This window comes from Corvus hawaiiensis, chromosome 3, assembly GCF_020740725.1.
Source record: "Corvus hawaiiensis isolate bCorHaw1 chromosome 3, bCorHaw1.pri.cur, whole genome shotgun sequence".
Classification (NCBI taxonomy): domain Eukaryota; kingdom Metazoa; phylum Chordata; class Aves; order Passeriformes; family Corvidae; genus Corvus; species Corvus hawaiiensis.
Window position 1 is genome coordinate 88,246,121 of NC_063215.1, and position 26,044 is coordinate 88,272,164.

The following is a 26,044-nucleotide window of genomic DNA, read 5'->3' on the forward strand; positions in this document are numbered from 1 at the left end:
TCTCCCACTCCTGGGGAGAGTTTGCAAACCTGAGGTGGCAGAGACCCATGTGGGAAAATTTTTGGCAAGTCTTTGGTGTCAGAATTGTGAAGAAATTTAAGGGGTCCAGTCTCGGATGGGGATTGCAGGAAGATAGATGGCTCCTCATCCTGTACTTCTAGAGATGCATGCTGATCATGTAAGAGTATTCTTTGTACAATGATTTCTTTGGAAATATATGCGGATTAACTTCTGTGGAAGTATAATCTAATTGAGCTCTAAGTATTTGGATTAATGGTCTGACTATTCTTCTCTGTGTCTGCCTGCCTCTCTATCTGCCTTTTGATCTATCTACAGTATTTTTAGTTTCTCTGCTGAAGTGGGACTCCTTAGCAGCTCCTCTGTTTGAAACCACTATAACTTCACTATGACAAAGTAGTATTATTCCTGATAATAACTTTTTTTGTACTTCACAGTGCTTGAATGCCTCAGCGCCCTTTTTGAAACCCATTATCTCCAATGCACCTTTCCTTGACCCTTTCATTTCATTAGCACCTGCCTGTGGTACCAGTAATTCTTTGCTAATTTTGGAGCAGGGAGTACCTCTGCATATTCTGAGGCAAATTTTGAGGCTTTCACAGGGCAGAGGAAGATCCTGGATTTGGTGTGAGATATTTATACGTGGTATACACACACCTGTCTTCCTCACCCCTGCCTGCCCATGGTGCAGATGCTCATACCCTACCTCTCACAAATACTGGCTTGCTGCAGGGCTGGCTCAGTGTGGAAGCTGAAGGGCAGAGTCAGGTGATGGAGGGATGAGGATGTGCAAGACGCCGATTGAAGGCCTAAACTGGAGCTACACAGGATTTTGAGGCACATTAGTGTTTTGCTGAAGTAAAAAATATCAGGTTGGATGGTCTATCAGATGGATCATTCTTGGACATGACAAGTATGTCACAGTAAATAGATTGCATACAAGAGGAGCGTAGCTGATGTGCTTAGCTAAAATATTTAATAAAATAATAAATGTTGTATATGTTTTCATACCTAACCTTGTTCATGTACAACATCCTAAGAATTATTAATGAGTCAAAAAAGTTTACTAGAGCCTACATTTCTACATTACAACGTTCTTCTTTGTAAACTCTACTTTTTTTTTTTTAAAAAATCATCTGTTTATGCCTGCTACTTGGTATCCTTTTTATTGGTTTGTTAGACATATCAAAGACTGCCAGTTCATAGAAATGATCTGGCAAAAGCAAGTCCTTTGAGGAGTAGGTGAGGGAGTGGGGGTTCTTTAACCTGGAGAAGAGAGAGAAGAGGAGGCTCTGCATTATCTACAACTACCTAGAATGAGGCTGTAGCCAGGTGGGGATCAGCCTCTTCCCCCAGACAACCAGTTGATAAGACAAGAGGACACAGCCTCAGGCTGCACCAGAAGAGTTTCAGGTTGGACATGAGGAAGAATTTCTTCACAGAAAGGATAGTTAAACATTGGAACTGCCTGCCCTGGGACCTGCTGGAGTCACTGTCCCTGCAGATGTTTAAGAAAAGACTGGACGTGGCAAGTAGTGCCCTGTTCTAGTAGACAAGGTGGTAATCAATCAAAAGCTGGACTCGATCTCAAAGGTCTTTTCCAACCTAATTAATTCCGTGACTGTGATTCAGTGTAAAGGGCAGGAATTCCAATGTATTGGTTACTGCCAAGCAAGTTGAGTCATTCATGTTTATTAATTCTCCTAATTCTGTTATTATCACTCATTTTTCAGCAGAGTATGGAAAAAAATAATCTGCTGTACGAAGTAGGTAATATGTTACAAAAAGACACTGTTTAAAAAAAATCTTTCCCATCTTTTTTATCCCTTGGTCTTTTATCAGATGTGTAGGCAAGAAACCAAGAGATAAGCATCAAGTTAATTTATTGCTGTATCATTTTTCCTCCTCTCTTCTCTCCAGACTTCGCACAGCTGATTCATGCCTGATGCTAAGGAGGTATTGTTATTGTCTTTTGGGAGAAGCAGAGTGAGAACCGTAGAAGTAATGCATTTTGTCTGTAAGGGAAATAAAATCCATAACGATTTAAAGAATCCAACAGAGAAAAAGAACAAGCTGGGATCCTTCTAGGAACCTCATATTCAGCCAGGAGCATTTGTGTTCTATTTAAAAATGCAGAAGGAGCATTGACATCTAGTGTTTGTTGCAGTATTTTACTAGAGAGATTTAATGGTCCACAATTCAATTTGAAGTGAAAGTATCCCCCCCAAATGACTCTTTATAAAGTCTTTTGGAGACTGAAGTCAATATCTATGGGCCTTTGGAGATGCAGCAATTGATTACCTGTCCAAGTCAATGAGCATTAAAACCCAAAGAGATTCAGAAATGCACTTCACTGTTGCAAAACCTCACCTCTGATGTCTCTGATGCACAATGACTGGTCTATGCTGAAGTTCAGTATATAAATAAAACAGCTTGTTCTAAGACCTAACTGAAGTTTTGTAACATGCAGAAAACTATGTCAACATCTTCTGCTGTAATGTTGGTATGCCTGGATGTATGCCTTGAGGACATTCTTGGTGCAGGATGAACATAAAGTAGACCAGATTTTGGAGCCACTTCTTCCTTTGTCTGCCAACACTGTCACCCTTTGTCCCCTCAGCTTGTGGAATAACATCACCTGATCTTCTCAAAGCTCCTTTCAACCCAAAGACCTCTTCCAGCAGTACATAAGAATCTCTTCATCCCATCTAAAATCAAGTGAATTGAGCAATTACTTTGTGATTCTTAGAAAGGCAGGAGCTCTTTAAGAGAGCCAACAGTTTGTGACTGAAAAGGAGGGAGAACTGAGTTTCCAACTGTAGCTGCATATGACAAGTAAACTGTGAGTGACAGAAACTGAGACTCAGTAGGGGAAGTAGTTGATTCAAGCTTTTGGGAAATAAAAACACTTCTCTGGGGAAACTCCTAACTTCCTGAGTTTAAGATCTAGGTTTTACAACTTACCTGAAACACATCATCTATCAACACTAAATTGGGGATTACTGAGCTAAGTGAACTGGAAGTGGATAATTTCTTGGAAATCTGATGTCATGACTTTAATTTCATTCCCTTTTCTGCTGAATCTCATGACTGAATTCTGATGATAAGAAAGATTTCACTGAAGGGGAAGTCAAGAGGTCTTTTAATTATGAACTTTCATTCGGTATCTGTTGTACCTTACGTGAATGTACTTACCATTCCCAAGAGGAATTTGTCTGACAGTTTTCTATTAAAATCCCATAGATGATGGAGTTTCCACAGACCTGGATGACAATATTTTAGATGTTCAAACAAAATTTTCCTATCATGTTTCCTACTGTAATTTCATATCTGCAATGTGTATGAACTGTGTGGCATGTGCTAATGAACGTCACACCTATAGTATGTCCTGTGTGTAAAAGCATGTGAGCTGCACTGTTTCTCAAATCACACTTTCAGAGCTCTGTGTTTCAGAGAGGTGTCAGGCTTTCTGCACAGTACTGGCTCATATTAAATTGCTTCTTGTTTATACTTAGCTCTTAAGCTAAATATAAACATAAGTGTATGCCAGAAACTGCTCTTGTTTCTTGGGAGACCTAGCCGAGTTATGGTTGTTTCTGTAAGAGGCTTAATGATACAATGAAATAGGTATTGAAAAGGCTAACTTCAATATAAAAACATAAAGTATTTTGTTTTAGTGAGAGAAAAACCTAGGTAACTTTGTAGTACACCAGCGTGAGTTTGGAAATGTTCTAAAGTGTGTAGCTGAGATCTTGCCCATCTTTTAAGAAAGGTAGCAAGTACAGTCTGGGTTATAGGCTAATCAGCTGGCCTTTGGCCTCCAAAAAGCTGTTGACCATATCCTGATGGGAGCTCTTTCTGAGCACATAAAGTACCAGAAAGTAATTTTAAGAAGACAGCATGGATTTACCAGGCTCAAATTTGTGCCTTCTAGGGTGGAATGACTGATGTGGATGAAGGGAGAGGATTTTGTCGTTTGCAGAATGTGTCATTTATCACAGCCTTCTACACACTGCTCCATAGCATCCTGATAGCCAAACTGGAGATACATAGACTAGGAGGTATTCTACAAGGCAGTTGATGAGATATGATTTAGAAATGCATGTGGAAATGTGCATGAAATACACATGAAAGTATTAAATGTGACACACTGCCTTTCTCACAAGTGGTTAGTAACATTTGTCCTTTGCTTTCTGTCTGCTGTGTCAGAGAAATTTAGGGACAAATAAGGGCTTTGTTTTATTAGAATAATCACTTGATTACTAGTATGAAAGTGAGTTAAAGAAGAATATATGTTGATTTTATTCTTGGAATATATGATATTCCTATTGGATTTGTTACATTTCTTGCATCCAGAGAGCTGTTTATTGCTTTTCTTTTTAGTTACTTTTTGATGAGGTAATCAACAAATATGTCGTAAGTGGACTTACACTATGATTTGAGATATTAAATAGCAGCAGCAATCCAGCTTCAGAAGACCCTTTTTTATGAAGATAAAATCATAGATAAAGAAGACATTTTCTTTCTTCACTTAAATATATGAATTTTAAAAATGCTGAAAAATGACAGTGAGAGAAGAAAATGCAGTACTTCAGAAATATATTTTGAGGATTTTATTTCTTGGATTGTTGTTTCTTATCTTTCCCGGACAGTTCATGCATGAACTCTGTTTTATTCCAGAGTGAGTTCTACTTGAAGGTTTCAAGAGCTAAGCCAGCCAGCCCTTTCATGCTGATTTCTCCATCTTTTTTAAACTAAGAAAATAAAAAAAATATCCAGATCCATTTTTGCACATGTCCTGATCCAGTGGGTAGTTAACTAATTCAGTTAAATACACATTGAACTTTAAATGCAGTTATAATCACACTGATTCATTATTATTATTCATATGCCTAAAAGAGAGATAAACAGGACTAAACATATTGCTAAATCAGATGTGTCATCTGTCTCAAAGTTTTAAGCTGCTGTTTCAGTTGGGAGAACTTTGGGAATCGCAGTGTCCCAGAAATACTTGATATTGCTGTACACACAGATCTGGGTTGGCCTGCTGGAATTTTACTGATTCAACAACAGCTGAAAGCTTTTATAAGGCAAAGGAAGGAGGTCAACCATCTCCAAACGCTTTGGTTGTTCATCACTTCTTACAGCTCAATGAAAAGTGTATGTTGTATTTTAGTTTTGGCAGTTGGACTAGCACAAAGAAATTTTTTGTTTTTTAGAGTAGAAATAAGTTCAAAAATATTTTTACTTATTTAGTATTTTGATGTGGAACATGGAAAGTTCATTATCAAATCAGGCCCTCAGTCTTATAATCTGATGACATTTATCTTCTCTAGACACAGTCAGAATTTTTAACATGAAACTATTTGTTCATGGTGGGGAGATAGCAGGTGGCAGTGAAAATGAAATGAGGTTTACTTTGGGTAATATTTCAAGTACAAAAGAGGAAATTCAACTGAAGAATAAAAACTTTAACTTATAATCTGTCCACCATGGACAGGTGTTTTCCTCTGTTCTGTTTTGTTTGTTGAGGAAAAGGAGTGCTAAATACTTGTCATTACATTTATGGTTTATCAGCCAAATCTTTGTCTTTGGGAAGCACCTAGAGAAAGCAAGATTAACTGATTTCTAAGGGCAAAATAAAAACATAGATATGAGGTATGATATGTCATTGAAATTTCCTGGGAATGCAGGTAGCTGATCAGGGAATTCCACATAGTATTCTTTCCTGAAAGTAAATCAAGAAAGTCAATGAAATTGAATTTAGCAGATAATTTTTGACCTCTGGAGATGGAAAAGACTCAAGAAATTGTTGTCTTTTCCAAACGGACATAATTGGTCCTCAACCCAGGAAATAAAAAAGATTAACTAAAGAGCCAAATGTGCTAGATATGTGACAGCTGCATAGCTGAATGTTCCCAGCCAAATCCTCTTTCTTTTCTTTGGACAAAATGTGATTTTGGCTATGTGGGACTTTGGAAAGCTTGATGTTGAAGAGGCATAGCAGCTCTGACAGAGAGCTGGATTTCTGCAATAGTGAAAGGCTACACAGGTGACCCTTAGGTGTTCTCTAACTTTTTGGTCCTAGAGGCACTGTTGCTCCTGCAGAGGTGGTAGGTCTAGTGAGAAGCTGAGTAGACAGCTCAATTCATTTTTTTTCCATGAAAGTTTTTTGGGTTGCACAAGCAACAGAAGTGACTATTCCTCCTGCCATGCTTAAAAAGCTCTGAATCTTCATACACACATCAGTCATGAACTGACAGCAAAGAGTCCAAAGGATGAAGGGGAGGATGCTAGAGCATTTAGTCACTTGTATCTTTGCTGTCAGCGGAAGAGGAAAAGCTGGAAATACTCATAAGTGATTCTTTCTAAAAAGAAACCTGGTTTAACTTCTTGGAGAGACAGGCACACCAGGTATGCCTGTGCACCTCAAGAAACCTCATATTTTTTTGTCACTACCCATCCCAGAAGTAAGGAACTCTTATTTATCCTTGTTTCACTGACCTAAGACAAAAAAGTCTCAGTGATTTGACCAGTGATGCCCAAGGAAATTTATGATAGAGTGAACAGTTAAACCCAGCATCCATATCCCAGACTATCTTGTTTACCTGTAAACAATTGTTTCTTAGTGAATTGATTAACAGGCAGAGTTCTGTTTAGCAGCCATAAAGCTGCGAGCTTAAACAAGTTAATTACAGGGACAGAGCTCCACCGGCTTTTTTCATGCCAGACATTACAAACTCTAGTAAGCAGAATAAACATGTATATCTACAATTACATCCACTGATAGTGTTTTGCAAAGAGATCCAGTTCAATTTGTCTTGAGTAGGGAATGTATCTGCTTGTTAGAGGACTTGCTCTTCACCACACCCTGTTTGCTACTGTCATAAATGTGTGACACACAAGAACAAGGTGAGAATGAGCTGAATTTCCTCTCTCTGACCTCCTAACATCATCTAACATGGGATAAAGGTTAATTAAAATCACTGCCACTTGACTGAAGTCAGTATGTAGCAGCTTCTCTAGTTAATGTTAAAACCATCAGATAAAAAAACAAACAACATTGGAGATCGGAGTTAGTAATCCACATGTGGTGGGGGTACATTTTACTTCTGAGAAAAGAAAGTAAAAAACCAAAGGACAGGAAGAAAGATTCTGTTAATTTCAAGTCTGTGACAGTGGTTGTAAAATCTCTGTGTATGTATCAGCTGAACTGTGGGGTGACCAGTGGGAAGCTGATGTGAGGTTTGCTTGTGTAGTATCCCAGTACTTTGAGCACTGGGATCTTGCTTGAAGAAGTACACAAACATCCCAGTTCTTATTAAAATCAATTGTCCAGGAGGCGAAGATGGCACCTTGTAACAAAATGCCAAAGCTGGAGAAAGATGAGGAAGGAATAGCTAATGCAAACCAAAAACCAAACCGATGGCTGTTGGCTACAGGGAGAGAATTTCCCATTCAAATCACTGCAGATAATTTTACCTCAGCTCTGAGCTGTTGATAGTTAAGTAGAACAAAGTGACTTCAGTAGAAGATTAAATATCAGATTACGTCTTGATATGAAAATTATTGCAATGTTATCAGGATCACTGTGTACATTAACTCATGCTGCTGGCGAATGTTTGCACAGTAGTCAGACTTCTCCCTCACCGGCTTCACAGATTTAAACCTCTCTTATTCTTAGCCTTCCTCACAATTCCTACTGAAATATATAACATATAATTCTGGAAAGCATTTTGAAATACAAAATTAAGCCTAAATTATGCAAATCAATTAAAATTAAAGACCCCTGTCATTTTGCAAAGCTAGTAATTAAGGCTCTTTCTTCTTTTTTCTCCTCCAGACTTTGAAAACTGTGCAAAAGTTTCAGTCAGTGGGGATCCAAGGGCTTTCAGGCAAACAGAAATCCTTAGGAAGAAGCACTTCATGTAGTTTCTTCTCCATCCTCCTTTCCCATCCCAGAAGAGACAGACCCATTCAGAACTGCATTCATCAGCTCTGGAATGAAACTGGTGGTGGTAGTTAACTGTTCTAGAGCTGTAAGAGAGGAATGGTACTGTTCTCCTTGCTGCAGGATGTGGCTATGTTTCACTCACCTGAGATATTGAGACCCTGGGAGTTTTATGAAAGCCGAAGATATTTTGCTATGATGACAACTTCTGAAAAAAGAAAATGTTCTCACAGATATGTCAAAACCAGTTTGCATGTCTCCAAGAAGAGTTAAGGAGTGATTTCAGGTTTATGTATGCTTGTTTACTCACGCTCTTTCTCTGAAGAGATCAATTCAGACTTTTAACAAGGTGGACTTTGAATTAGAAATCACAAGATTATTTTCTATAGTGCTTCAGAAAGGAAAAAAAAAGAAACTCCAACATGTATGGAGAAATGACAAGTTGAAGTTGTCTAAAGCCTTAGGAGTTTGAGGGCTAAGTCTAGTTTGCATGTGAAAAGTTGTGACAAACATATGGTTAAAGAACTACAAATTATTTAAGGTGGCAAGAATGTCAGCACCATTATAGTCTTGAGAGGTAAATGGCTGCATATCCATTTTGGGATATAGTCAACGTGCAAATTCTTCTGAACAGAATCAAGAATTTAACAAAGGTACTGATTCAGGATGGGGCTTAACTTACAGGTTTGGTAGCTTTTCCATCTCTGTTTCCACAATTTGTTGCTTATTCAAAAATCTCTCTATATTCACATTATGTCCTTTCCACTGCAAAGTCTGAGTGTTTCATAAGAGTGTGTCAGTCTCAGTTTATTCTTCTTAATGTCCAATCACATCCGCTGAATTCTCTTGTATTTGTTTCTTCTCTTCTTTGACAGTCCAATAGATATTTTTTTTCTCCCTCTCTTTGTCAGCTTCTATGTTTGGGATTATTCTGATCTTATAGTGCCTTAGTCCAAGATTCTTTACAGGCATGCATTGAGATTTTTATTCGTAATGTGTTCTTAGCCTTTCTGGTCCCTCTTCATGAGGCCAGACCTGGGTGTTGACACCTTCACAGTAAATTAAATCTATTAAAGTTGGGTATTGATGCTCTGTCAAAAGAACAATTGTTTCCTGGAAAGGAATTTATCCTGAACTACAGCATTTGAAGGTTTTGGGAGGGCTTCCTGTAATACTTTTTATCATAAATCACCTTTTTTTTTTTTCCTAGTTCTCCTTTTTTACCTCTGGTCAATAGGTATTTATTTAAATGGAAATTAAATCAGATTCTGCCTCCTCTCTGTTGGCTGCCTCACAAAAGCAACTCTGTCAAAATTCATTTGGCAACCCAAACTATCCCCTATGTGGTCATCATCAGAACTACTCAAATTTGCTTTTAAGCCTGCAAAATGAAAACATGGAATATATTACTTTAAAAAAAAAAAACCCCAAACATTATCTTGGATCTGGTTTCTACTCTTAAATCCTGCCTTATTCACATACATAGAAAACATGTTGTTCCAATGAAAACTCATGTACTTAGTGCACCATATGTGCTGCATAGGTAACCAGATTTAAATGGAAAACATAAATTACTTGATCAACCACAGAAGACTTTAATAAATCTGGGTTCAACTCTGACTTGGCAATAGATTTCGTTTTGTGGCCTTGGATGACTCCCTTGCTTTGTCAACTTCTACTCCTCTGCAAGAGACAGTTTTGTTGCCAAAGGTTTGCTACCTTCCCACAGCATTGTAAATAAAAAGCACCACTGAAAAAGAGACTTTGAGGTATTTCTGTGAGCAGTGACTATCTAATTAGGCAGATAGGTGAAGTTAATATTAATTTGTCATTAATCAATGGCATACTGATACTTCTAGAAATCTCAGTGCCTGTAATCCAGCATAGCTCATAAAAAAAAGATTAAAGTCCCACAGTGAATCATGGAGAGCCTGTGCTTCTTTATCCTGCTTATTTCTAAGAGTCATCCTTCTCATCACTGCATGATTTAAAAGAAAAATTGGCACACATGGTGGTTGGTTCAGATAAAGGTATGCTAATCACTGACTGGTTTCAGTTTGTAAAAGCTGTTAGAAATTTCATCCCTGGTATGTGGCTTTGGAAATGAGGATGATTTAATTGCAGGTGGGGCACAGAAACTCTAATGAAAGCAAACCACATTCTTAGGTAACAAAGGACAAATTACAAAGGATTTTTTTTTCTTTTTTCCAGTGGAAGATGAGGTCATAGTTAGGAGAAAAATGGCTCTCAGAGATAGATGTCTGCAGTAATAGACTGGGGGCTTATCAGAGTGCCAAGCTGCAGCAATGGGGATTTTTGAAGTAAGTGTATGGTTGAGATGCTTGTCCAAATGCTGAGTGAGAAAGCAACCTCTTGTTGAATAACGTCAGTACAATTTTAAGTGAAATAAATCTAGCTCTGGTTAGAAGCTAGAACTTCAGGTTTTCCCTATGAAAACAGTTCTCCAGTTCTTTTGATGAGGACTACGACAGGAGCATCTAAAAATAGTGGAGTAAGATGAGAAGTAAAAGGGCAAAACATCCCTTGAGTACAGAACTTCTAATATGTCTTGGGTTTCTGTCCTTTTAAGATGGGGATGGTTTCTTACACTCTTTAAAGCACACTGTCAACAGAAATGAACCACTATCACTTTTATGATTAATCCTATAAAGATCCATTAAGAAACAGGCTAAAGTGACAATCTTAGTCTCCTATTTAAAATTTGCGTGCAAATGCTATTGTGCCTGTACATGTGCATATAAATATTATTATTCTTGGGCTGATTTGCAGTTTATTGCATGGAAAAAGCTAACACACAAATGTTACTGACATTTACTAAACTTTCTTCACAGAGATAAGGAAGTTCTTATTTCACCCTTGACTGAGAGAAGCTCTTTATTCCATCAGCCTCACTGATTTTATGCTGAAATTCCACAGGCCAGTTGTATCCTCAGCAGACATCAGCCTGACCTGCTCCATTGCATCCCCAAAGCGCTGTCAAACTGATGGCTGTTACTGAGTTTCTGAAAAATTCAAAAATATGCTCCTGGAGATTATTGTAATTTATGTGGGCTGCACTTTCTAATCCCTGTCTAATCCCAGATGAGAAGTTGCTCTTTCCAAGGTACATCCCTTACATCACACTGTGCCTGGGAGCCATCTGCTGTTGATGGCTGGGATGCCCAGTTGACACCTTTACATTTCCACTTTAAAGAGACAGCATTAGCCTGCGATTTCACCTGAGTTTTCTTTCCTGTTTGTCATGTCAGCTGTGGCCTTCCCCATTTCATCTCCACATGCCTTTGTCTTTAGCTACTTCTAAATGGGCATAAAATACTGGCTTTGCTCGTAAAACGCACTCAGTGCTACAGATGAAAATATTTTGTTGCTTTCTACATGGTTATTTTGCAATTGGTTGCTTTTTGTTTAATATTTTTGTCTCTATTAAGTGAACATGATTTCTGATATTATCTTTGTATCTTCCTTTTGATTCTGGAGAACCTCTTTCACTCAGTATATTATTTCCTGCTCTTCAAGGAGGTGTTAGTGTACCAGAGACTAAATGCACATTTGGGCGTGCATGCATCTGAAAAAAGGCTGTGAGTGCTTACTGCACCAGACTTGAAGCAATAAGCTTCAAACCTCTTCTCCAAACCAAACCAAATTCAAGGAAGAGAGAGAGAGGAAGGGTGATACCTTATTTTAAGGTGACATTCTTTATGTGTGCGCCTGTAAAGACATCTGAACATGGAACTGCTCAGAAGCCATTTCTGTAACTGTACAAGCTTTGCTTAACTTGTAACCAGGAAGATCAACACTTGAACTTTAATTTATGATACTCTTTGAGTTAGTGTCACTAGTGAGGTCTTAATTTTAAGGTAATTTAGAAAATTTTTCTAAAATGTTGTGATTTCTGGATGCATTTACAGTCTTTAAAATAACTACATTGCAGGAAAGAAAAAGACAAAGCCTTTACAAAAGGACAAGCTGCTAAATCAGTCACTTCAACAATTAGGAGATTATAAAATTTAACTTTTTCAAAGGTGTCTAACTTACCCAGTGCCAGATGAATTTTCTTGGGGGCGACAAAAACCCCATTCTGTAGTAATTCAAAACTGTAAATTTTAAAGTTTTATTCCAAATCAAGGGGTAGGAATGGAACTTCTTCTGAAATCTTATGAGAAATTACCAACATATTTTAACCTGTGTTTTAGAATAATTCTCGGCTGAAATAATTAAAGTGTAAACTGTGATCCACATAGGAAGTGAAACATAGATTTAGAAGAAACATAAAGATTTTAGTTATAGGCTAGCTGTGTTGAAATTAGTTAGAATAGGAAGGAATTTGGGCCCAGGTAGAGTTAATTAAAATAGTTAGGAGAGCTGGACCTCAAATGGGTTTTAAGATGTTAGTAACTGATTACCAAATAACTGATGATCTGTCATTTGTATGTTTGTTTAGCTGTGCTTAGAACGAGGAACAGAAACATTGATAAGCTGGTGTAGGGAACAAGGACAATTACCAATTTCCTCCCTTGGTGGGAACCTGTTCAAAAGTCACGCAAGAGGAAACTTAGAGGTCACTAAAGTAATTAGGATTGTTAAAGTTCAGAGAGGCGAAAATGTCAAAATGAGGAAGATGAGTTACTTCATCTTTTTAGGACCACTGACCCAATTCAAGACCACCGACTCCATTCAGGACACACACTACGCATGCTTAATGACATTTAAGCTCATTTCCATACGAAGTGGAGAATGGGAGGTGTTAATGTTATGAATATGCATTTGTATGTTGGATATTCATAATTTTTGTTAATAAAAAGCTTTGTGTTTGCTTGGATTGGGGCCCTGCATCTTAGGGAGCTATCCTGCACAGTGCCTGGTGCCAAATAAAACATACACTTTCTAACTCTAAACTGTTAGAGAGTCTTTGTCCGTCTCAGTTGGATATCGATATTAGATCGATATTCAGATTTTTGGTAAATCAGAAGTTCAGACCATAGTCAAAGTAAAAAATTAATATTCAAACCCTGGAAATTTCTTTCCTGGGAAATTATTCAATTTTGAAATTCCATCTTCTCTCCCAGTGATAGTAAATGTTTCTACTCTAAGGTTCAGATTAAAAGCAAATTATAAAATATTTTGTTTTAGAAATATTTAGATGATGTTACTGAAACCTTAATTTTGATAACATTCAAGTTGTCCCTTTCCATTTTATCATTGAAAATGTTGTGTATTTCTATTTCTCTTGACACTAATCCATCCCCGCACAGGGAAGATATGTTAGCTTTCTTATGCTCACAGACATAGCTGATATCCCTTTAGAAGCTCTTATTGTTGTCCTTCATGTTCCTCATCAGATTAAATCCTAGTTGTGCTTTGGCTTTCCTGATCCCAACCATCCCTGCATGCTCTGACAGAGCCATGACATTCCTGTCAGGGCATCTGACTCTGCTTCCACCTTCTGTACCTTTCCATTTTATGTTTCAGTTTAGTCAGGAGCTGCTTGCTCATCCGTGGAGGTCTCCAGCCACCTGTGCTCCATTTGCTGCTCATTGGGATGGACCATTCTTGAGCTTGGAGGAACTGATCCTTGAAGACCATCCAGCACTCCTGGACCTTTCTTCTCTCTAGGACAGTCTCCATGGTATTCTTCCCGCAGGACCCTGAATAGGCCAAAGTCTGCTCTCCTGAGGAGAACCAGCATATAGTTAGATTTTTGCTATTAACACTGTTTTTAAACATAAAGTCTTGTCTGGAATGTATTCTTTATAGTCAATCAAACAATACATTTCCCTATTCAAAAAATGTTAATTTGCCCATTATGTTGGGGAAATGTTTTTGTTTTGCATATCATTATAATTATAAAAATAAATTTGGCAAGGTAAAATTGCAGGTGTTAGATTATGTGGTTCAGGTGAAACAACCCAGTAGTTTCCATCAAATATGGACTGAGAAATATTTTTATTTATCTAGAAACTCTTTTTGACTTATAAAAATTTCAGTTAAATTTTATTGCCTGTATCTGTTAGCTACATCTTTTTCTTCACATAAATATATTTCTTTGGCATCTGATGGAATGGAATCCAGTTATAGGTGGATGGAATTTGAATGGATTTGGATGGAATTCCACAGCAACTGTCAGGTTAGATGATTCTGTAACAAATATCTGAGCCAATTTTTTTTTCAATTGTGGCGATCTGTTTACCCATTCCTTTTCTAATCCCACATTGTTCCCACCCCGTTCCTTGCCCTTATCCCTGGCCACTCCCTCGGGCTCTCCCTATTGTTTCCTGTACCCCAACTCCACCCACGTACCGCCCCTGAGCCCCTGAGAAAAAGCCCCTGCACCTGGATCACGAGGTCTCTCTGCCTCTGGGGGTTGCCGGGATGAGATGTGATTAAAAGTCTTCTTAAACCCTCATGCGAGACCCTTCTCACCTCCTTTGCCATCACTGGTGGTAAGGGTGACAACTGCTGGAGCAAATCCACGGAGCCATCTGAAATGGACTGTGGGAGGGCGACAATGGTCATGCTGTCCTAAGCAGCTCTGCTGAGCTCTCAGGGAAAGCTGCAGCTTGCTAAACCAAACCTAGCACTACAACATTCAACCTCTCCAAACTTGGAAGCCTGGGAAACAAGGTTCAGAAAGGTTTTGTATCAAAAATCTTTTATCATTATGGCTGCCATCTTTCCCAGTGCCTCTTGTCATTTGCAGAGAGATTATGTCTGATGTGGAATCTCCTGCAGAAGTCAAACAAAAAGTCAGGCTGCAAGGTATGTGAGGAAAGGTAAGAAATTCAAAAAATCAAAGGGAAGGTGAGCATGGGGCCAGGCATGAAAGAGAATGGAAATACCACTAGATGTGTGTATTGAGGTGGTCGAAGGTAACTAAGCAAATTAATTGGAATATACCATCAGTGGGCTATGTATTTTCTTAGAAATGCTGCTATTTTACCCTTTTGCCCCTTTAGACTGATTAAGTGATAATCACATTTCTGGTTCTTATGCTGGAAACTGGGAATAGAAGAAAATGTGTCAGAAATGAGTATAGAAAGAAAGGAAGTGGAGATAAAGACTCCTTATGAAGGCTAAACTTTGAGGAAAAGCAGAGTCAATAATTCTGTAGACATTAAAAAAATATATATATATTTGAGGCATTTCTTTTTATACAGTTTTTGTTACATTGTTGTGTCCCTGCCTTTTTTTTTTAAATTAGCCTATTTAACATGATAAATACAACTTGGAGGTATCTATAAAAACTCTTCTGTTATGAGGTATTATTTCTTCTTGAAAAATTGTATGAGATCTTGGACTCAGAAGAGGAGATCGTGTTCAGTGGCGGAATTATCTGAACTGTCTTTATTAAAGCACGGCCAGCAGGACCAGGGCAGCGATTATCCCCCTGTGCTCACCATTGTTGAGGCCACACCTCAAGTTCTCTGTCCAGTTCTGGGTCCTTCACTTTAAAAAGGATGAGCATGCCCAGTGAAGGACAACAAGGCTTGTGAAAGGTCTCAAAAACATGTCATGTGAGGAAGAGCTCAGGGAGCTGGGTTTACTTAGTCATGAGGAGAGGAGGCTCGGGGGGGACCTCATCACTCTCTACAACTCCCTGGAATGAGGGTGTAGTGAGGTGGGGGCTGGTCTCTTCTATTGTGCCTGCAGTAAGAGAACCAGAGGAAATGGCCTTAAACTGAGACAAGGGAGACTCAGATCAGATACTAGGAGAAAAAAATTTCACAATTAGGGTGGTCAGGCATTGGAAAGGGTTGCTCAGGGAGGTGGTGGTGTCACCATCCCTAGAGGTGCCTAAGAGGCCCCTGGATCTGGCACCGGATGATGTGGTTTTAGAGATTTGGGGGTTACAGGGGTAGAGCTGGGTTGATGGTTGGACTGGATGATCTTAAAGGTCTCTTCCAACCTTGATGATTCTATGATCTATGATGCTGCCAGGGTGGGGCATCCACAACATCCTGGGCAACCTATTCCACTGTCTCACCACCCTCAATCACCTCTCTCAACCTTATGTGAGACATTATCCTTACTCAGCTGTGTCTATGACTATAGGTCAAATACTGACATCGCAAACCAACACAATAACTCAACATGTCCTATTCCTTGATAATCTCTGGATGATAATGTAATAATTTTGGTTTCCAAGAGATGTCTTACTTTATTTACTCCTTTCCACTTTGTGATGTATACTTAGCCAAAGTCAATATCTATGATCAGGAGATGACTGGATATTTGACATCCCTTTGTCTACAGAATTGTCTTTCTACTGCTTAATATATCCAGTGGCACATTTCATATATGGCATATTTCTTCCACAGATACAGTGGTTTATGCATGTGTCTGGGAATTGTGTTTCCCTTTGATTTATTAACTAAGCGCAAAGGCTTTGTCCTGTTATTGCTATCTTTATTCACACAAGGCACGTTTCAGCAATTCCAGCTACAGCTCATTTAGGGCTGCTTTCTTTTGAGCCTTGTTTGTTTCACCTAATTACTTTTGCAATAACTATTTTTAGGTTTTTGACGTTCATTTGTACTGGGGTAGTTTATTCTTTATGTGTTTTTATATCCTGGGTTGGTCTCCTAAGTGCATCTCCTCAGCTGTGCATTTAGTTTGTTCTTGAGTAGTTACAGGAGACCTTCCTGAGAGGAATGAAAACATAAACATATGGGTGGCATGTGAGTGGCATCTGAATGATGTGAGTGACTAGAATATACCTGTAAGGGTGGTAAACCCAGGTGAACATCTGTATGTTCAGATCTTGCTGCTATAATTCTCACTCCTGCATCATATCAAGAGATTGGACTGGAGGATACCTTGAGTTTTATTGTAAGCCTACTTTTTGTCACTGTCAATAATTTGCCAAAATTTAAGACAAACAACCATAATGAAAAGCTGATTTCACAGCTTGCTTTCCTAATGGCCATATAAAATGAATTCTTCTACTGGCTCTTAGATCCATCACTGTTGATTTTCAGTTCTCCGAACTCCTCACATGTGTCTCTAGTTAAGAGAATAAAGCAACTAGGGAGCCAATTAATGATATTCACAGCCAGCCAAAGCCCAGAACTGTTTTCTCACAGCTCCGTTGAAGTGCCAGTGATGGCACCACACTTAGATTGTGTAGGTTTTGTTTGTTAATGTCAGTAAAGCCCTCCAAGAATCCTGTGCAATGAATGACAGATATGATATCTGAAGGCAGATATAAAACATTTTATGCCTTAGCAACATGACATGGGATCTGGATTCTGAGCCCAGCTTACTCCAATAAAGTTCAGGGTTGCCATAGTCAGGCATAGATTCAGGCTTGTCTTTCTCATCAAGAGAATACCAGGGAAATACCATTTACTATGCGTGGGCCTTGTTTCTCCTGCAAACCCACAGTCACTTCAAAGTTTGCTGCCTTTTGGTGGAAAAGTTAGGTAATTAAAACATTAATGAACCCTTAGACAGTGCTTTTGTGTGTTTGTGTATTTTGTACACAGTCACAAAGAGCATCAACATACTGTCTTGAGAACATGATACTCCAGATAGCCAAGCACACAGCTCTTATCAGCTCAATTGTTGGTTTGAACCTGCATCCCACTAAATGCTATTTGTATATTGACTGTACTTCTTAGAGGACTATTTCTTTTGTATTTGCTGTAGCTTCCACTATCTCTTAGACATTTTTCAAATATGAAAGATGTTCCCCTAAAGAACATCTAGTATAAAGGATGAAATTGTCAATAAGTAGAGCCTGGTGGCTGCCAATATCCCTGAGTGCTCAAGAGGGAGAATGACTTTGGTGCTGCAATGGACAGATGCAGAGAGCAGCAAAGCCCCCATGCGGAAACAGCATCATTTGTCTGTCTGCTTGTCAGCTTTCTGGTAAGTAGAAATCAAATGCTTTTATCACCTGAATGTACATGTGAAGTTGGTAATGTTTGCAACTAATTAAAAATATTCTCAACAATTTTCTAGTGGTAGCTCAGACTGACAATTATGGCCAGAGGCCTCTTACACAATGTGCCAGGCAAAGAGAAAAATGGAATAGTCAGAGAAAGAAGCTGCTAGAAAAGGATTTCTGCAGGTGATTAACCTAATGAGCATGAGGATTTTCATATAAACTGTCATCTTATTCTGGTGCTAGTACTTGGAGCTCATGACTCTGATTCTTGCAATTCTGCTCCTGGCTTTCATATGTGTGGTTGTATTTCTTTAATGTTGGGCAGCATTTTTGGTTTTGTTTGATTTTTTTTTTTTGGCTTGGCTGACTTCTTTGCAAATTACAGTAGTATTCACTTACCTTACAGAGTTACTGTAAACCTTAATTAAGCTCCCCCTGAGCAGCTTGGAGAGGGCTGGACAAAAGCTGCTGTCGAGGTGACAGCAATTTTCTGGGACCAAGCAGTGTTGAGCAGCATGGGGTCTTTAATATCCCAGCTCTTACCTGCTGCTGTGTCAGACAAAAGGATGAGGTATTAGTCTGGTAGATTAAGAGGTAGCTAGAAAAACTAGACACTTTTTCAGATTTTTTTTTTTATAAATAGGAACCTGACAAAATTGATTTGTTGAGTTGTAACTATGCATGCATTTGGCTATAGCTGGAAGATTCAAGCTTCATTAAAAGAATAATTAAAGAGAAAGAGTCCATTCAAAAACTAATGAGAGCATTTCCCTTTGTCCTTTCTAGAAGTGAACTATTTTCTTTTGTGAATGCCAGCCTGTTTTGTTACAACAAACTAAAAAGTATGCCTTCACTTTTCAGTTTGAACCAACATTTTTCATTTTAACATTAACATTGTACACCACAAACATAAGTCAAAACTATCAGTTGCAAGTCTACAAGGACTTTAAATGAATGTCAGACCCTTGTGATCTCAGAGCGTAGGAGAGGCTTCACTCCAAGATTTATACACCCTTCCCAGCAGGTGGAAATAAAACTAACCTCACAAGGGGTAGTTTTAGTACCCTAAATGAACTTGAGATAAGCAGCAGTTGAGGGAAGCTAAATCAGTGGTTACATGTCCATGTTAATCTTCAGCAGCTCCAAAACAAGCAGACTCTGCTTCATCCCCATCCCCACTGCCAGTGCTGGGTGTCACTGTCACCTTTGCTCTTGTGCCTCAGTTAGCAACGTTCAGCCTCGTGGTGATCAGAGTGGGGAAGAGCTTCACTGACCTTTGTTTTTCATTTGCAGGTTTGGATTTCACTTGAATCCACTGCTTTGTGTGGTTTTCTATCTGGCTGGATGAAGAGAGGAGGTTGGATCAGTTGGCAACAGTCACATTCTCCTTTTCAGCAAATCCCTGAAGCAGTTATGGCCTAAAAGGTCAGTAAAACCATCAAGTAAAATACTTCCAAATTGAGTTTTACATCAAAGACATTCAGGAACAAAGATTGGAATGTCATGGGGCACAGTAGATTTGGGTTATATTTTGGGTGTGGTAATTCATAAATAACATGCTATCCCCTGCAAGCTCTGCAAGTTAATTCAGGATTGCTAACATGGGTTTCTGTATAGAAGACACTCTTCCCTAATGCTTAGCATTGGCCATGGCATATAACTCTGGAGGGAGCCCAAAGAAGGCTCACAAAGATGGTGAGAGGGATGGTACCTTGCTCAGAGGGTGGTGAAGCCCTGGAACAGGTTCCTCAGGGGGGCTGTGGATACTCCATCCCTGGAAGTGTTCAAGGCCAGGGTGGATGGGGCCCTGAACAGCCTGGGCTGGTGGGAGGTGTCCCTGCTCATGGCATGGGGTAGGGACAAGATGATCTTTGGGTCCCTTCCAACCCAAAAAATTCTATGATTCTGTGATAACAATGGAAAAAGGATATGGATGCTGAGGATCTCCAACAGAGGTATAAAAGGTACATTAAAAATAAGATCATTAAATTATTATCAATTAATGTATATATAATAGCTTGATAACATTACTCATTTCAACCATTAATTTTATTTTAAAAATAAATAAATAAATGAATTTTATTTATTTGTTGTGGACTCCTCATCCTTCAAGATTTCAAGGCCAGGTTGGATGGGGAATGGAGTAACCATGGGGATCTGAATAAATCCATGGCAGGGTGTTTGGAACAAAATGATCTTTAAGGTCCCTTCCAAACCTAACCATTCTAGGGTTCTATGATTCTATTTACAATTGGGCTGGAGAAAAAAAAAATGGTACATTTTAGCATTCAGTTTTAAACAAAAATTAAAGATTTCAGAAATAAGCAATACTATGTCAGTCCTTCCAGCTCAACTGCCAAAGTATGTGATGTTGAGGAAAACAACCAAAGTTATAAGATTCTAAGCAATCATCCAAGGTTTTTTTTTCCTAAGTTGTGTTATGTCCAGTCCAGTCACAATCTTGCAAAGTCACACTGTTTCTGGAGGAAATAATAAAACCTTCACCTTGCTTTTCAGAAAACTGTAATTGTGAGGATTTAGTATTATTTAGGATCAGTAGCAAAGCAAAGGAACAAAGTAATTGAATGTTTTGCTTGAAAACAGAGATTTAAATTCCTCTGTCCTTTATCTTGAGCCCTGTAAAGCTTATTGAATCATTGAGATACAAACTCTGGGTTTTTTGTTTTGTTAGATGCAGGTCTTTTGATTCTGCTGTGACAGGACAGTTTGTCCTAAAGTGAGAGGCAAATGTAGAAAGAGGAAAGACAAAATAGAAGCAATATATCATTAAGTGAACGATTCCATAAAATTTAATGGAGATGTCAGAAAAGACAGAAAATATGGAGAAAATTAGTCATTGTCTAGCTAGATAATCAAAGTATCTCTTACTAAAGTAAAACACTTACTTTTCTGAAGTGAAATTGGCTTCCAAATACTGAGAGCACCAAACACTCCTCTAATCAATTTAGAAGCCAACAAATAAGAATGACTGTATTATGAAAATCCAGTTGAAGCTGTAGAAATTGAATTATTAGAAATGTTTGTAGTTTAAAACTAGATTTTGAAAGGACCTCAAGCTTAAGTCAGCCTTCAGTTCATATCCCTTTTAGTAGGAGAACAGCATTTTGAAAAAGGCACACATCAGGTGTCTTTAATAGCTGTGAGGTGCTCTTTATGTGTGGTCTGTCCTTCACGGTAAGGGGTTATACAAAGAACCACTTCCCAAAGAGATGCTGGAAGGCACTGATACTTAGAGATGTGATTATGTCTTGCACAGCAAATTGTTCTTATTGGTCTTCCTGCTTGCACTGGGGGTGAAGCAGGCAGTGTTTAGCATCATTTGGAGGATGCAGAATATTTTCTTCTCTCTCTTCATATAGGCAGATGCCCTACGTGTGGAGTAAACCAAACTCTCCTTCTATCTACTTATCACTCCTGCACTTACTGACCTAGCTCCTGACATGGTGTTAGTCACACCATCCTACAGCTTTCCCAAATACCAGGCAGCAATTCTGATCACCTTCCTGTATCCACAGTGTGCTAAAGACAAAAAACCCAAAGCATGAAAGTGTTCAGCATTGATGTCTGGAAGCCCTCCTCATCCCTTCTTATTGTCTGAGCAGCAAGGTAAGAATACAGCACACTGTAGCACCAGTAACTCAGGTAATTCTTTTTATAAGACTTGAGCACATGAAAAAGATTACATTCCTCATGTAAAAATACAGAAGTTAGTGAAGCCATCACAGAAAACAGGTTTATTGAGCTGCATCAATTTTGCAAGACTAGGTCCAAAAAGCAAAAATATGGATAGACACAGATATTCTCAGCAGGAAGGGACTAGAAACTCTGGAGCAATATAAATTAAAATAACTTCTGCTTTAGCAGTCAGCTAGCCAGGTGTCACTACTAACACAGAATGGAGAACTCCCATAAAGAAATTATATTGAAGAGAAAGAAACTCTGAAATAAAACTGCTGCAGAGTCTTTACAAAGAAAGGGCTTTCTGACAGCTTTGCACTCTCTGGCTTCATTATGAAATATATAATTGGTGTGATAGGAATAATTTATTTGTTTGCATCTTAGGTTTAATGAGTGGCACAGGGTTAATAAAGACAAGAAAAGCAAGACACCAAACCCCAAGCTGCTGCAGATGATGTGTCCTGTACAGCTCCTGGTGGGTCTGCAACTTGTCAGGAGCAGTGGGAAAAGAGGATTTTATTAGTGAACACGAAGTCAATATTGCTCTCTTTTCATCCAATTATAGTCAGTAAAATTGTCAGGGTTATGGATGTTTGAAGACACATCTGGTGCTTTGACTTCTTCAAGGAGAAAATTTTTCCTGACTTACACTTCCATTCTTGTCAGGTCATCTGAATTATTCTGCACTGGCAGTGATATGAGTGGAGCAGGACTCAGAGCCTGTGAGTGACATTTTTGGAATATTCAACCTGTATTAATGTCTGAACAGTTTCATGCTTGGGAGCAGTCTTATTCCAGCTTGCTCCAGTAGTACAGGTCAAAAAGCATAAATTGTCCTCTTTGCTAGTGTAGTACATTTTGTTTGAGGTTCTCAAACAGCTCTGCAAATCTTAAGAAGTTTCACAACCCTTCTTAATTCCTGAGAAAGCTGTGAGGAAAAAAATAGAAGCCAACATACTCAGACGTTTCTACTAGTTTTGATTACAGTTTTTAGGGTATTTTGGGGGGGTCTTTGTTTGTTTGTTTGTTGAGGAATTTTTTTTTGTATGCCAAATAGAGCTGAGGCTTGGTTACTCTTCTGTGCCGCAGGATCACCGGGGGGCCTCAGCATGTGCCCAATTCCGCATGCTCTGGCCTTGAGTGCAGAGTCTGTGCTGCACACAGACTGGTTGTCCTGACATGCTTAATCATCTCAATGGGGTTTAAGAGCGGCTCAGGCTGCTACACAAACAGATGAACAAGTAGTTTGTAACCGCTTCAAGGTGGTACCCTGGAGAGCTCTTGCATTTGTGTTTGAGATTCCTTGAAGGAAAAGGTTGAGAGCTTATTAAGCCAACAGAGCAAGCTGGAAACACATAGGATTAACCTGACGGTAATGCATGAAGTAATACAGAACGCTGCAAGATTTGTTCTAATCAAATTCCTGGAAAATCAACCGTGATCTGAAGCCCACAGCGTGGGGACTTCTGGGAACAGTTTGGTATGGGTCACTATGATGTCGTCCTAAATGGAAAAAGTTTCCTGGACTGCAGCAATATCTGTTCTGGCTCCCCATTCCTAACCCCCAACTGAAAAATGACTTATTGGCCAGCTTCGCTTGTGAGTAGAAATTTCTTTTCGTGATGTAATCTCATTCTCATACCCCCGTGACTGACTTTTGAATCTCTTTTATGGGTAATTAACATTATCCTCTATCGTCCAAATACTGATAGTTTTCATTGATCCACCACCTTTGGGCAGTGTGATAATTTTATGGTCCTGGTTGCCAGGCCAGACTTAAAAAAAGAAATTGAAAAAAAATCCCTTGGTCTGTTTTATTCAAGGACATGTTCTCATTGCAGGACTAATTTGAACAGACTGAGATAAGAATTACACTTTTTTTAAGGAGTCAGTGAGAAATTGCCATTTGCAGCTCATGCTTTCCTGATATCTGAATCTCATTGTGCCTGTGGATATCATGCTCTGATACTCACAGATCCTGCTGAGTAGCAGAGTCTGACTACATGACTACATGTGATTGAATCACTGTTGAGATGTGGTTTCATATCAGTCTAGACTTAGTTTGGCTGGGGTTTCTCCATTATTTATTTATTTATATATCTGCTCCTTTTCTGTAAATGGTCATCATATTCTGTTATTACTGGTTAATATAAAATATGAAAATATATTTGAATTTCTTGATGGGAGAAATACAATTGCTATATGTGATTTCACTTTCATTAAATGATGCCAAACCCCTGGTATTAGGAAGAAGTTCACTGGAAGACAGACTAATGGCTGCAAAACAGTTCTTCTTTAGGCAATATTGTCATAGCTGGAATAAATTGGTACCTTCATATGGTCACAGTGCCCACTGCGACCATTTGAAAGGAGCTTACTGAAGATTTCTTGTTCTTCAGACTGTGCCAGTACTACCAGAACCGCTTGTGTTCGCTCGCCATCTAACTAAATTTATGAAGTTTGGGTAAAAAGACAAGCAGTCATTTTTGCTGTGTTATGGCCACGCAGTCTGTTTCACTTGTCTAAGACTGTTGCCTAAGGTAGGGCATTGAATCAATTGTGTATTTTGTTGATACAAAGGATTCATAAGATTTTGATGACTTTATGCTAACTGTGTTGTCGCTCTTTCTTCGCCCATTTGATACATACTGGGTTACTTGTAGAAGAATGCGTCTTATCTCAGGTGGCAGCTAGTAGCAATTAGCTTTCCCTTGGCTGAGATCACTGCCCTCAGAAATGGAGAAGTGCATTTCACTGAGCAGGGGAAATTGAGTTTTTTGACAGCCAGTTTTGGTTGTGATAACCACAGACCAGACCGAGATGCCTCAGTGCAATTACAAGGTAATTTGCTTCAGGCCTTATAGCTTGCTGAGTTTTTCAAATGTCAAAGAAAAGTGAGTAAAAAACAATGTGTTAGTCTTAAAAGCATTAAGTTATTGGGATTGTTAGTGTTGCTACTGCTGTATGCTGTTACTTACGTAGATGAAGGTGCACATTTGCGACTTACGCCATGTAGTCTCATCACAATCAATCTGCATCTCTTACAGCATTCACTCAGGAATTTCTGCATCACTGTGGAAAATGAAGTCACCTCTTTCTTGATAAATGTACTCTGAAGACATGCCAGGGGATACTGCTGGTACAACGTCAAGAGTAAGTGCTTTTCCATGTAACAAATCCGTGGGACTCCGACCAATGAATACTGCAGGTACAAGGAGTTTACATGGGCTCAATGAAAGATGGGAGAGGAGCTTGGCAGAGATATTCATTGGTGTTGCCACATAAACAAAATACAAAATGGAAGAAATCCATTCACAAGTATTAGAGTAGAAAATATTATACTTGCTCATCCTGTTCTTGCTTCTCCTAGGTTTCCACTAGTGACCACTGTTGAAGACAGAAGTCTGGGCCAAGAGTGCTCTGAATCCAGGATATAGCCTTATGTTCCTTCTAGCTCCAGTCTTCCCTGTCCTGTCCTGTTCAATACATACCCAATCTTGCTCCACCCAGCCTACATTTTAGAATTCTTCAATTTTTCCAGCACAGGAATTTTGCTAAGCTCTTCCTGTAACTTGAGTGTCAGTTGGGGCTCTCCATATCAATATTATCTTGCACTTTGTTTAACGATGGGACCTTTCTTTTACTTTTTACTCCTGTTTCAACCATTCTTACCAACATGCCACTGTTTTGTGCTTTATCCATCCATGTAGTGTCTACTCTTTAGTCATTTTTTTTTCCCTTTTTCGGGAATTCTCTAAGAACTTGCTTGTTGAACACCAAAGATTATTTTCTTTCCCATAGTTATGACTTCTGAATTTTGTCTTGAACCTGCTAGTAACTCATATATTTTTTTAATTATTTTGTGAAAAAAAAATTTGGTAAATTACTCTGTCATCAAAATACATTTTATGAGTTTGGGCACTTGTAAATCACTGATCTGCATCCACATTGCATGCACACTGCTAGAGCTGCAGCATCTAGAAGTTAATGTTCTAGACAGACTTTGTACAGGAGAGTAGGATTACGTCGGTCACGTTCAGATTGAGGCCCATGAGCAAGTTACAAGAATAAGGTTGGTATTACAGAACCATTTAGGTTGGAAAAGGCCTCTGATATTGAGTCCAGTCTTTGATCATCACCTTGTCAACTAGACCATAGGACTAAGTGCCATGTCCAGTTGTTTCCTGAGCACCTCCAGGAATGATGACTCCACTGCCTCACAGGACAGTCAGTCCCAATCCTTGACAACCCTTTCATCCTCCTGATGTCCAACCTGAACCTCCCCTGGTGCACCTTGAAGCTGTGTCCTCTCATCCCCTTGCTGGTTGCATGGGAGAAGAAGTCAATCCCCAGCTGGCTGCAGCCTCCTTTCAGGGAGGTGTAGAGAGTGACAAGGTCTTCCCTGAGCCTCCTCTTCTCCAGACTAAACACCCCAGCTCCCTCAGCCATTCCTCACAGGACTTGTGCTC

At 39.0% G+C, this 26,044-nt stretch overlaps 1 long non-coding RNA gene across 4 annotated transcripts; it reads left to right on the top strand.

The window, feature by feature from the left end:
* On the top strand, nucleotides 1-26,044 carry LOC125324112. Of its 4 annotated transcripts, none has more exons than XR_007202815.1 (5): nucleotides 1-178; nucleotides 19,170-19,301; nucleotides 21,413-21,503; nucleotides 24,623-24,728; nucleotides 24,946-26,044. It is a non-coding gene; the product is annotated as an uncharacterized LOC125324112 (long non-coding RNA). The 4 variants fall into 4 exon arrangements; XR_007202813.1 differs by lacking the exon at nucleotides 1-178 and adding an exon at nucleotides 22,242-22,297 and having other exon boundaries at nucleotides 15,913-19,301; XR_007202814.1 differs by lacking the exon at nucleotides 1-178 and adding an exon at nucleotides 15,913-18,059.